The sequence below is a fragment of the Rhinopithecus roxellana genome, chromosome 9 (assembly GCF_007565055.1).
Source record: "Rhinopithecus roxellana isolate Shanxi Qingling chromosome 9, ASM756505v1, whole genome shotgun sequence".
Lineage (NCBI taxonomy): Eukaryota > Metazoa > Chordata > Mammalia > Primates > Cercopithecidae > Rhinopithecus > Rhinopithecus roxellana.
The window spans coordinates 74,635,935-74,649,764 of NC_044557.1; the positions used below are offsets into that span (position 1 = coordinate 74,635,935).

At 36.0% G+C, this 13,830-nt stretch overlaps 1 pseudogene; it reads left to right on the plus strand.

Annotated features, from left to right (window-relative positions):
- The first annotated feature begins 5,740 nt into the window (after window positions 1–5,740).
- Window positions 5,741–13,830, plus strand: part of LOC104664224 — a 165,690-nt pseudogene continuing 157,600 nt past the window's right edge.

Sequence of the window (13,830 nt, forward strand, 5' to 3'; positions counted from 1 at the left end):
TACTTCTTCTTTAAGAGATATTTCACCTCATTAGTGAAGTGTATTCCTAGGTGTTTGTTTGTTTGTTTGTTTTTTGCTATTGCAAATAAGAATGAGTTTTTGATTTGGTTCTCAACTTGTTTTTTATTGGTGTATAGAAATACTACTGATTTTTTCTCATTGATTTTGTATCCTGAAGTTTTACTGAAGTCCTAGAGTAATGAGGATAACAATAAAAGGCATCTAAATTGGAAATAGAAAAGCCAAATTTACTCGGTTTACTGATGATATGATCTTATACCTAGAAATCCTTAAAGACTGATCCTTTTATTTTAAATCTATTTATATTTTAATATTTGAAGTGACTTTATTATAAACATACGGTTGGGTCACATTTTTCTCATATGATGTGCCAATCTCTGTCCTTATGTTAATCACTTAAGGCCATTTACATTTGATGTGATATTTGATAGGATGGGGTCTGAGTCTGACATTTTTGGTTTCTTTCCATTTGTTCTCTCTGTTTTTTTGTATTTATGCGTCTTTGTTTTCTTTTTCTGCCTTCTTGTATTGTGTAAAGATTTTTAAAAATGTATACATAGTTGTTTTCCTTTATTTATTTTATATGTTTCTTAGTGGTTTTCCTATGTATTACGTTGTATATATGTATAACTTATGTCAGCTATTGGTGGTGTAATTTCACTGCTTCAAGTGAAGTGTATAAATCTATCTTCCTCTATATTATTTTATACTTAATAATTTTAATATATTTGTATTAAATATTTTATCTACATATGTATCATTCAGTATTCTGCAGAGATTTTGAGCCTCCTAAGGTGTATAAACCAGATTGGCAGGCTGTAAATTTAAGTTAGAGTTTATATTGTAGGCTTGAGTCTGAAATTTGTAGGGCAGACTAGCATATTGTAAACTCAGTTAAGATTTTCATGTTTCAATCTTAAAGCAGGATTCTTTCTTTTCTAGGAAATCTCAACTTTTGTCTAAAGATTTTGAACTGATTGAATGAGGTCCACCCACATTATCAAGAGGAATTTCTTTTACTTACATTCAACATATTATACATATTAATAATATCTACAAAATACCTTCAAAATGACATCTATATTAATGTTTGACCAAAGAACTGGGCCCAAAGCCTAGGCAGGTTGACACATAAAATTAACATCAGAATACATTTAGAATACATCAGACAGTATTTTAATTTTTTTTCTTCCTAAGTCAAACATAATTTAGAAAGAGGAGAGAGAAATTTTCTTTAGAAACAAGAGAAAAATAATGGAATAAATCTAACTATTTTTTACTATTGTTTTGTTATTTTTTTTCTGTGGTGTTTCAAGATTCCTTCTTTTATCCTTCCCTTTCTATTTGGAGACCTTTCTTTAGCTATTTTAGGATAGTTATATGGACAACAGTGTTTCTTAGTTTTCATTCATCTGAGAATGTCTTAATTTCTCCATTTTTCTCAGCAAACATTCGCATTAGATATAGCATTCTGAGTTGACAATTCCTTTTTATTCAGCACTGGAAAAATACTGTGACACTTCCCTCTGGCCCCAATAGTTTCTGGTAAGAAACTTGTTGTCATTCAAATAGCTTTACCCTGTAGGTAAAGTGTCATTCCTCTCTTGCTGCTTTCAGGACTTTCCTTTGTTTGTAGTTTTCTGGAGGCTGATTATGATGAAGTGTGAGTTTCTTTGGGGTTATTATGTTTGGGGTTCACTCAGTTTCTTGATTCCATTGTCTTGTCTTTTGTCAATTTTGGAAAATTTTACCTATTCTGTTTTCAAATGCTCTTTAGCCTTGCCTGCTTTCTCTTTCCTTCCATGCATGTTATGATGTGAGTGGTAGATATTAGGTACTTTTTAATAATCTCACAGTTCTTGAGGCTCTGTTTATTACTAGCCCTTTCCCAGTCCATTTCTCTGCTTTTCAGATTCGTTTCTAGTCTATCTTTAAGTTCGCTAATTATTTCCTCTGTGTTTTCCGTTCTGCTTTTTCAGTCCATCCATTGAGTTTTCAACATTCCAGTTACCTTATATATGTAGTTAAAAGTGTACATTTATTTCTTCTTTAAATGTTTTATGTATTTTCTGAGACTTGTGGTCTTATTTTTGGAAGCTTCTGTTTTTTCAGGAATGTCTGTAGCTGCACATTGTGATTTTTTTTGATGATGGTTGCTTTGAAATCTTTGTCAAATATTGTCAGATATTGTAACATATCCATCATTAATGAGTTGGCATCCATTGAGTTTTTTTCATTCAATTTGAGATCACACTGGTTATTGGTATAATAAATAATTTTCATTACAAACTTATACATTTTGGTTATTATGTTATGAACCTCTCAATCAAATTAAAATTTTGTATCGCTGCCTGTCTCTGACACTGCTGTAACAGGAGAAGGGTGTTATTGCCTCTTCTCTGCCAGATAGAGGCTGATGTCCAGTTTTCTCACTTTTCCTTCATTAACACATCAGTAGCAGGATTTAGATGCTATTGAATGGGGATGGTAGTATCTACTTCTCAGTAGTCTTTCACAGATACCTTCCTGTTGAGAGCGGTAGTAGATCCTTGTTAAACTCCTCATGTGAGTATCACTGGCATTAGAGTGGTGGGGCTGGCCTCATTACTAATGGGTATTGGTAAAATTTCACTCTCAACTAGGCCTCCTCTGACATCATCCCAATAGAAAAGGGGAGGGACAGACTTCCTACATAGTACCCAGTGACTTTGAGGGGAGAGTGGTAACTTATTACCCATGCAAAGGTGGAAGTCCTTGATTCTCATTTAGCCTTTAAAAAAAAAATACCCTACCTCATTACAGTCTGTTGGTAATGGAAGTCTATGCTATCCACTTGCCTTTGATAGTACAGGTAGGAGTGGGGCATGGTTTTTTTGTGTGTGGTATTTGGTTAGAGTAGTCAACTTTTTCTTCAAGTCTTCTGTCTTCCTTGGATGTTACTTTCCCGGTCCTTTGGTTAGACACATTAGGCACGTTGAGGGGCCATTTTTTAAAATTGTTTGCTTGTTTTCTATGTACCTGATTTTCTTTCTTGGTTTCCAGCTTCTTGAGTTCCAAGTTTTGAGTATATCAGACAAAAAGAAACCCTGTAAACTAATCACTGTCTTTGCCCTTGATCCTAAGGTCCGTAGATCCCTAGTCTGTCTCCCTCTTCTCTCATCTTTTCATGGTCTTCTTCTGTTTGTCCAGGGTTTTTAGTTATACTTAGTGGGAGGAATAGGGTAGAGTAATTCTATTCAATATTCCCTTTGGTACAATTTTAATAGACATTCTTGAGCATTGATTAAAATCCCCACATCAATTTATTGGCCTGGGGATAAGAGTTATCATAATGATGAATACCAAGCCTGTTTCTGAAATTACTCTTCACATCTAAGTTAGCAAATAAAGAATATTCCCACTTTCTAGGGGGTAAATACCAGATATTAATGGCATCTTAGATACCCAAAGGATGCATGAAGACGGTACCTGTTATATCTCTATTTAATTCAGTATATTGATGTCATACTATTCATAAGACTGAATGTGCTGGTACTGAAAAGTGCTTTGGAGTTTGGTAAGATGTGAATTCCAAAAGATAGGAGATAAACCCACTGAATATCCAGGGATTAAACATATCAGTGAAGTTTTCAAGTGGGGCAATGATATAGGCTATATGGTACCATGTCCATCAGCAGAAGGGAAGAATTATCACATCCCACAATTTTATTCACCATGATGCCTACTAAGTCTTTCCACGTTCTGGATAGAGTAGATTTTACACTTGGGCATACTGTCCTAGCACATTTTGTAAATGACAGAGAAGATTTACAGTTTTCAATCATATGCAAAATATAAATACAAATGACAGAGAGGATTTCAGTTTACAGTTTTCAATCATGCACAAAATATAAATGGCTCTGTGATGTGTGTGGTAAAGGCATGTCTGCCACTTGGGCCATATGACTCAGAAGACCCTATAGTGTTAGAAATACTCAGAAGACCCTATAGTGTTAGAAACTTGCTGACAGGCCCATTAAGGAAAGCTAAGAATGGACTTTAGTGTATTCACGACATAGGTCATGTATTTTGACCAAAACACAGGGGAATATACACTGTTAAATATACACTATTCCAAAACCATCATTGTGTATTCTACTAAGCACTTTTAGAGACGAAATGCCTATCTATGGGACATCAAGTGATTATGTTGCCAGAAATATCCTTAAAGTGCGGGGTTCTGTCAAGACTTAAAAACCCACAAACTTGGGTGGCCCCAGAAGCAATCCATTCAGGATCAGATATGAGCAAAGGCAGAAGGCACATGTAAGTCATCCAGACATCAGTGTCATCTTCCCTATATCAGGCACTGTGAATGGTTAAACTTGAGTGTCAACTTGATTGGATTGAAGGATGCAAAGTATTGATCCTGGGTATGTCTGTGAGTGTGTTGCCAAAAGAGATTAACATTTGAGTCAGTGGACTGGGAAAGGCAGACACACCCTTAACCTGGGTGGGCTCCATCTAATCAGCTACCAGTGCGACCAGAATAAAATGCAAGCAGAAGAATGTGAAAAGATTAGACTGGCTTAGCCTCCCAGTATACATCTTTCTCCAGTGCTGGATGCTTCCTGTCGTGAACATCAGACTTCAGGTTTCTTCAGCTTTGGGGCTCAGATTGGCTTCCTTGCTCCTCAGCTTGCAGATGGCCTATTTTGTGACCTTGGGATCATGTGAGTTAATAATCCTTAATAAGCTCCCCTTAATATATATATATATATATATATATATATATATATATTTAATTATATATATTTAATAATATAGATATCATATGTAACTAACAGGATATATATGTGTATATATATCCTATTAGTTCTTTCCCTCTAGAGGACCCTGACTAATCCAGATACCATATCATTTCCCAATGTATACCCCTCAGCTCACAGGTGTGACCACCTGTGTGTGTGAGGAACATATTTTGACTAGTGACTGTTGGAGAAAAATCTAACCCTGTTTCATGAATTGAACTTTGTGTGTGGTACAAGTTGATATTGGGCAGCTACTACGCTACAACTCTATTTATGGAGATGGAATTCTCTTAATTGGTACAAGTTTGATAAGAGCACTTCATCATCACTGTATATTGAAAAGCAAAGAGCCTAATGTAAATACGCATATCAACTACTGAGCAGTGATACTTTAGATGGTTGCTCAGGGATCTTTAAGAAAAAGTTTAGATAATAAGGTATAGGTAATCCAAAAAAAAAGAATATGGCTAGACCAATGAGAATGAATCCAAAGTGTGAATGTCTTTTTATGACGTTAATAACCATCAGAGAGCATCCACCATGTGAGTAAAGATAATCAAGTAAACACAGCGATGTGGCCTTTCAACATCAACCAGTCTTGGTCATTAACTATCCTAGTACTGACATAATTGAATAGCTGTAGTAGTAAGGGTAGAGACTATTAATGGAGTAAATAATCATGGGACCTCAATTACCAAATCTTGTCTGTATTCTGTCACTACTGAAGATCCAAACTACAATCACAGAGATCCACACTTTAATAGAAGCATCCCCCTAAAGGGAACAATCAGTCACTTGGTGACTAATTGAATACATTGAATTTTTTTTTTTTATTTTAGAAGTGAAAGTGATTCTTTCTGATGGGAATTGGCCCATATTCCAAGTATGGGTTTGTGTTTCCTGCCAGCAAGGTTTCAGGAAACACCACTATGGCGCAGGCCATGCAGGAGAGGGACGGCCCGGACCCTGATCGCATAAGGCTGCTCTCGAGCAAGGCTCAGAGCCCTCTGGATGTTGGCAAGGCCACTTCCAAGGCCTGTGCAGCAGGTGGCGCTGGTGGGCTCTTCTGTATCGCTGGAATAATCTATGCTATTTTGCTTTGCATTTGGCTGATCATATATATGCAGATAACTATTGGAGGGGATTCACGGTGAGGTCTGGGGAGTGTTACTCATTCGGTAATGGTACTGCCCACCCCCACTCCAGATCTTGGAAAATGGGGCAATACCCATGAGCTGGAAAGATAGAAGAGAGATCTTACCACATTACCCTCGGAAAATTTGGCCCTGGGCCTGTCCCTACAATATGGGTTAATGGCCAGTGGGGGTATGTGATGGAAACACATAAGAGATAAAAGGAAATATGGTATTTCCCTAAAGGCAAAAATTCTATGCAAAATTTGTCATGGTTAAGTTCCTAACTTATTTCATATTCTGGGGATTATATAAATGGTGAAAAAATGGTGTGGATAGATGAGAGGTTAATTCTATAAAAAGATTTAAGTTTGTGGGACACAGTAAGACGACAAGGATATTAAATTTGGTGCCCTAAACAAAAATAAAAGTAAAATACTAAACTTAGAAAAAAGAAATTTGTTGTACATAGTTATATAATCAATGTTAAAGTATAACCTTGCACTTAATAGAGACTGCTGTGCCAGTTCTAAGCCTATAACCAATTGTGCTACTATAATTGTCCCTATGACCATTTCCTCAAAGACCACACAATAGTCCCTTCTAGCACCTGTAACCGCAAGAGCCACCAAGTCTAATATAAGACTTTGTTATGTTAACCATTAAGCTTGCTTATTCCCCAAAAGGGTAACCAAGGAAAGAAGAACATACTGACCATCTATGAAGAGAACTGTTCTTGATGTACTTCTGAGACTATCCTAATAATCTATATATAATTATGTAATCACCTGATGCTCTGCTGATTGACAATTGTTCTATAATTATGTAATCGCCTGATGCTCTACTAATTGACAATTGTTCTATAAGATACTATATAAGCTTGTAGTAAAAATCATTCGGGGCTGTCAGCCCTTTGCTGGGCTGCAGTCTTGTCTGTGTCCTCTTGCATGTTGTGTCTGGTGTCTTTATTGTCTTTCGCCACCTTGCCTCTCCCCTTTGGGGTACCTTGGACACGCTAGGGCTGGACCCCGGCACCACTATTCACATTTTTAAAGGGTGTTTGATCCATTGACAAGGATGGTCTTGGGTAAGGTTACTTCAAACACAGGGAACAATTTCATAGCAAAGGAGCTGTGGCTGAATGTACGTGGCCAAGGGAATGAACACGACTCTTTACATATTCCACCCTTCAGACCATCCAGACAACTGCTTTCCTGATAATGTGATTAAACAGACTAATGAAAGTGCAGCTGGGACTTCAGCTTGGTGATGATATTCTGTAAGGATAGGTGCCCTTCCCTGTGATACAAGATTCATCCCAAAACAGTGATTGGTAAATAGTGCCATGTCTCCAGTAGATAGAATATATGGATCTGAGAACCCAAGTGTAGAAGTAGGAGCCTCCTCTTATAGGCATTCTCAGTGATCCACGTGCAATTGTGCTTTCTGTTCTCTCAACTCTAGGCTCTGTGTAGTTAAAGGTACTGGTTTTCAGACAAGAAAGATCACATCAGGGAACATAGTGAATGTTCCATTAAATTTTATATTCCAAAGTTTCTTTGTGTTCTTTGTGCCAAAAGGTCATTAAGAAAAGAAACGTGTCCGTGACTCTGATCATCAGAAGGGGGCAGGACATCTTTTATACAACAAGGGCTGAGTCGAATAAATTTAACATTCAGGTGACTAGCCCAGGATATCTCCTGGTACTTCTCTACTCAACATGAGAGTGTAGGGATAGTGTAGGATAGAAATCACCACCTGAGAAGTGTATGATAACTAGAGGCTCAGAGGTCTCAAAAATCTCAGACGATTTGGAAAAAAAAAAAAATATCTTATTTCCTTATTTTCCTTATAAAAGATCAAGTAAGAAATCAGACCCAGAATCAAGAAAGAATGGAATAGGCTGGTTAGTGTTATTTCTAGTCTAGGCAACATGAATTATTGTAATATAGATATGATAACTTAGTTAACCTAGAATTTAGGATTCTTACTCAAAAAAAATTCACTTGTCTCATGTGTTTCATCCACATAGTTGTGTCAGAAAGCTACAGAAAAAAATGGCTGTGGTCATAGAGTCCAGCGTTTAAGTCAGATTATGAAATTGCTGTGCCAAAACTTCAGAATCTTCAAATTCATTCAGTAGAAGGCAGATTTAATAAAATAGCTGACAAAGCTACATGTTTTCTGGCCCTCTGCCTGCTATATCAGCTGCTGCTCTACCCCTCTACATTAGCCTCCTTAAATGTCTACATTAGCCTCCTTAAATGTCTTGAATAAGCCTAACGTGCTCTTGCCTCAGAATCCTTGCACTTACTGTTTCTCCTGGAATGTTTTTTCCTTAGACATCCTCACAACTCACTCCCTCGGTTTTATTCTTGTCTTCATTTTCACTGATAAAATCTGCTTATGAGGGGACTCTTCCCTTTCCTCTATTCTACATAAAATAATAAAATATTTTCCCTCCAGTCTTCTAAGTCCTTGTCCCATTTTCCTTCTTTTTCTTGTGGTATTTAGCATCTTCTGACATACTTAAAACTACAGGAGATAATAGATACATATTGAAAGAATGAAGAATCTGACTTGCCATATGCACTTGGTTTTAGTAAACATCTCTTATCTCTAGAATGTAAGCTCCATAAAGTCAGGAACTTTTGCCTAATCTTATGCTCAAGGAATCTGGAATAGTGCTTTGTATTTAGTAAACACAAAACAACATTTTGTTGAGTTGAATTAACTGCTGATTTCTCATGAGGAAACTTTATGATTCATTTCTTAATGTAAATTACCACTGAAATAATTTGGGGGAGTGGAGGTAGGGATGAAATAAAAGAGGTAAATCATATACAGTTTTGTCACAACAACTGCATAGTACAGATCTTATGATCTCCATTGTATATGTGAAGAAAATAAACCATAGAGAGATTAGAATATTATGAATGATCACACATGAGTTAAATCACCAACATCGTATTTAAATTTAAAATTTCTGAAGTACCAATCTTGTACTTTACCATGCTGTATTAGTTATCTTTCCATACTCATCTTTAGGTCAAGAAAAGCTGCTTAAAGGGACTTAATTTACCTTACCTACATCATGTAAAATTTCATTGTTTTTTTAAATTTTGCAATATTTAATAGCTTTGAAGAGCAGAGTCAGTTTGTTTTTTAATGAATTGCATCTTGGTACAGTATTTAAAAAACTGTTGACTAACCTAGGGTCACACAGACTTTAGGCTACATTTTCGCCTAGCACAGTGGTCCCCAAACTGTTTGCCACCAGGGGCCAGCTTCATGGAAGACAGTTTTTCCACAGACAGGGGTTTCGAGGGATGGTTTTGGGGATGATTCAAGCACATTATGTTTATTGTGCACTTTATTTCTATTATTATTACATTGTAATACATAATGAAATACTTATACAACTCACCATAATGTAAAATCAGTGGGAGCCTTTCGTTTGTTTGTTTTCCTGCAACTAGACATTCCCATCTGAGAGTGATGGGAGACAGTGACAAATCCTTAGGCATTAGGTTCTCATAAGGAACATGCAGCCTAGATCCCTCGCACGTGCAGTTCACAGTAGGGTTCAGGTTCCCATGAGAATCAAATGCTACCACTAATCTGAAAGGCAGTAGAGCTCAGGTGGTAATGCTCACTCACTCACCGCTCACCTCCTGCTTTGTGACCTGGTCCCTAACAGGCCATAGACAGGTACCAGTATATGGGCTGGGGTTAGGGAACCCTTCTCTACATGATTTATAGTTTTAAGTTTTATAATAGATGAATCAACAATTTTGAGTTAATTTTTGTCTATGATGTGAGCTATGGGACCAAGTTCATTCATTTATTTTTGCATACTGATAGCCAATTTCCAGCACCATTTGTTAAAAATATTATGCTTTCTCCCTTCTATTGCCTCTACAGTTTTGTCAAAACTCAACTTTTTAATTTATCCTTAGTTTTATTTTTGGGATCTTCAGTCTATTCCATTCAACTGCTTGTCTATCTTTATCTACTGCCATGCTATTTTTGATTATTGTAGCTTTATGCTAATTATTAAAATTAGGTAGTGTTAGTCTTCCAAGTACGTAGGATTTTTCAATGTTGTATTGGCCATTCTGTTTTAGAATCAGCTTGTCAGTGTCAACAACAATAATAACAAATTCCTGCTGAAATTATGATTGGGATTGTTTTGAACCTGTAGCTCAATTTATCAATAATTATCATCTCAACAATATTGGCTTTCCAAACAATACAAAGCTATTCCTTTATTCATTTAGATTTTCTTTAAATTGTCCCAATAATATTTTGTATTTTAAGTACAGAAGTTTTTTATCAATTAGCTCACGTTTTCCCCTGGGTATTTCATGTATTGATGCTACTGTAGGGGTCTTTCTTTTTTATTTCAATTTCCAATTGTTTGTTGCTTACATATAAATATACTTGATTTTTCTGTATTGACCTATGTCTTGCAACATTGCCAAATTCAATGATTCATTCTAGTAAATTCATTTTGTAAATTTCATCAGACTTGCAACATAGACAATTTTGTTGCATGCAAATGAAGTCAGTTCTACTTCTTCCTTTTCGGTGTGCATATTTATGTATTTTTTTGTTCTTCCCTAATTGCATTGACAATAACTGATACGGTTTGGTTGTGTCCCCACTAAAAATCTCACCGACAATTTTTATCCTTATAATCCCCACCTGTCAAGGGCAGGACCAGGTGGAGGTAATTGAATCATTGGGGCTGTTTGCCCCGTGCTGCTCTTATAATAATGAGTGAGTTCACCTGAGGTCTGATGGTGTTGTAAGCACCTGGCATTTCCCCTGCTTGCACTCACTCCCTTCTACCACCCTGTGAAGAAGGTTCCTGCTTCTCCTTTGCTTTCCACCATGATTGTAAGTTTCCTGAGGCCTCCCCAAGAATGCAGAACTGTGAGTCAATTAACCCTTTTTCCTTTGTAAATTACCAGTCTCAGGTATTTCTTCATCGCAGTGTGAGAACAGACTAATACAATAACCTCAGTACAACATTAAATGAAAGTAGTGAAATAGAACACCCCTGCCTTGTTCCATGTGTTAAGTTGAAAGCATCTTGTCTTTTATCTTTAAATGTGGTTACCGGCCAGTTTTCTATAGATTTTAAAAATTAGGTTAAATAAGTTCTCATCTTAGTATGCTAGTTATTAATATTTAAATAATGAGCTCAAACAGTGATAATCGTGACCCAGTGGATATTTTTAAAACTTTTTTATCCTTAGCAAAAGATGTACTTTACATTTTGACCCAGTATATACATGTATCTTTTATTCTATGTGTGTAATTGAAATAAAAGTTCTGAGTCAATTCATACTCTTTCTAAATGCTGTGAACTACTTTTCTAAATAAAAGAGTTTATTATCTACTTAATTGATTTTACAAAGCAATTGGAAAGTTGAAAATCAGTGCTATATTCAAACAGACTTGGTTATACCTGAGCCTCTCTCATTATCTCCTTAGAACATTAAACCTCTTTAAGCATTGGATGGATAAGGTAATTAAAAAAAAAAATTAAAAAGCACAATCCTGTTACATTTTGAAAGTTGTGTTATTTTGCCATGATAGGGAAGCAATATAAAAAATAATTAAAAGCATAGACTCTGACATATGCCTTATAAACCCATCTCTAAAATTTGTAGTTATGACTTTTGGCAAAATAAAGAAAAGCCTTCTCAATTTCTTAATCTATAAAATAATAATAGTAAGTACTTGCATCTTGAGTTTTGTGAGAGATAAATAGGTTAATACATGTAAAGTGACTTAAAAATTAATAGATAAGGAATTCTCAACAAATGTTAGATGTTACTTTTTACTGTTAATTATTTTACTGGATATTGGCAGGGAAACTGAAAGAAGAGGAAGTCAATTTTGACATTGACCACATTTTTCTCACCTTGACTCCCCACTTATACCTTTGTGCAATTTGTAGTAAAGGAAGTACTCATTAAATAACACAGATTGTCCGAGAATAAATATTTTTGTATTATGTCTCTAATTTGCCTGGTACTAAGGGTTGAATAAATTTAGATCTACCAAGTTAAAGGAGAGAATTAAAAAAAAATAGCAAGCTGTAGAAAAATGTATTGCTAATTATGGTACTGCTTAATTTTTCTTTATAAAATTGGGAACTGAACAAAATCAATGTTTCACAGATTTTCTTTCTTTTTTCTTTTTTTTTTTTTTTTTGAGACGGAGTCTCCCTCTTGCCCAGGCTGGAGTGCGGTGGCCACATCTCAGCTCACTGCAAGCTCCACCTCCCGGGTTTACGCCATTCTCCTGCCTCAGCCTCCCCAGTAGCCCGGCTAGTTTTTTGTATTTTTTAGTAGAGACGGGGTTTCACTGTGTTAGCCAGGATGGTCTCGATCTCCTGACCTCGTGATCCACCCGTCTCAGCCTCCCAAAGTGCTGGGATCACAGGCTTGCGCCACCTCGCCCGGCCTGCAAATTTTCAACTTCACGTATTTAAAGACATCAGTACAATGACTATCAATTAATGGAGAATATTTAATAATATACAAATATAGAAATAATTATACAATTTTACCAATTTTAAAAGAATGTAAGATTTGAGTTTAACCTAGAATAAATCTGATGTTTTCTGTTTCTTTTTCCTTTTCCTTTATTTACATTTTACCAGTATGTCACATCTCACCTTGTTTTTTTTTCAATGTGCAATTATAAAGCCCTTCACTCAGTTGGTCTCCATTTATAATTCATTATAAACTTTGCTAAATAATGTTAGTACAGGAATGTTTCCTGATTAGAATTCATTATAATTTAATTGTTAAAGGTTTAAAATAAAAGGCTATATGAACAATGAGACAATTATGAATAGGTCTTTGGAATTGAACTTAGTTTGAATCTCACTTCTAACTTGTGTGTATTGAGTAAATTATTTAGCTATAGTAACTTTGAATTTCTTCATCTCTACAATTAGTGAGTACTTAATTCATAGTTCTATGGTGAAGACTAAATGAGATTGTGTATATGTTGTGAACTTATCTACATCAATTTGGTAATGCACAACCATAGTGTATTAGTTAGCTTTTGTAGATAACAGCAGCCACTGATACTTAAACTACTTGCAAGGCATCTCCTTCCAAACTCACAGCTAGACTATATAGAAGGCATATTTTTGACCAAATAGCTCTGAAATATGCCATTCATTAAGCAAACACTTGGCCAGCAAGTAAACAAACAATTCATACAACTTTCTCTATAGCCCAGTGAATTCCTGTCTTTCTACTTTTGTTATGCGCCCCCCAACCCTCTGCAGAGGCAGGTGAACCCCCACTCAAGATTTAGTTTGGATGTTTACACTGTTGATTACACACATACACACACACACACCCCAAGTGGATATGAGAAGGTTTATTACTTACATAATTGAGGTATCTGGGGAAAGCAGGGCAGGTCATAAATGGCTTGAGAAACCAAGTAGGGAAGTCTGGCCTGGGTTTTTATTGCGATTAGGGGATGGGACAGAGATGAGAGCTTCTCTGTGCTGGAAAGGGCTCATGTGGTTTAACTCTCCTGCCAGTGCCAAAGGAGTGACACCCAGGCTTTCTTATCAGTTTGTCCAGATTGTGCACAGAAGAGAAAAGAAAAGGTGAGGCTTAGAATCGTCTTCAGTGAAATATCCAGAAACGAAGTCATACTCCTCATTATGGTTTTAAAGGTACTTTGAACACATTTATATGAAAGTTTCATCAAGATAAATGTGATAATATTCCAAATTCTGCTGGAAAGATTTAATTAACTTCCAAAACAATGCCTGGAGTCAAGATTTTTCAGAGGTCAGTCTTCAGGTATTTTCCATGAAGTTAGAAGGTACAGGAATGCTA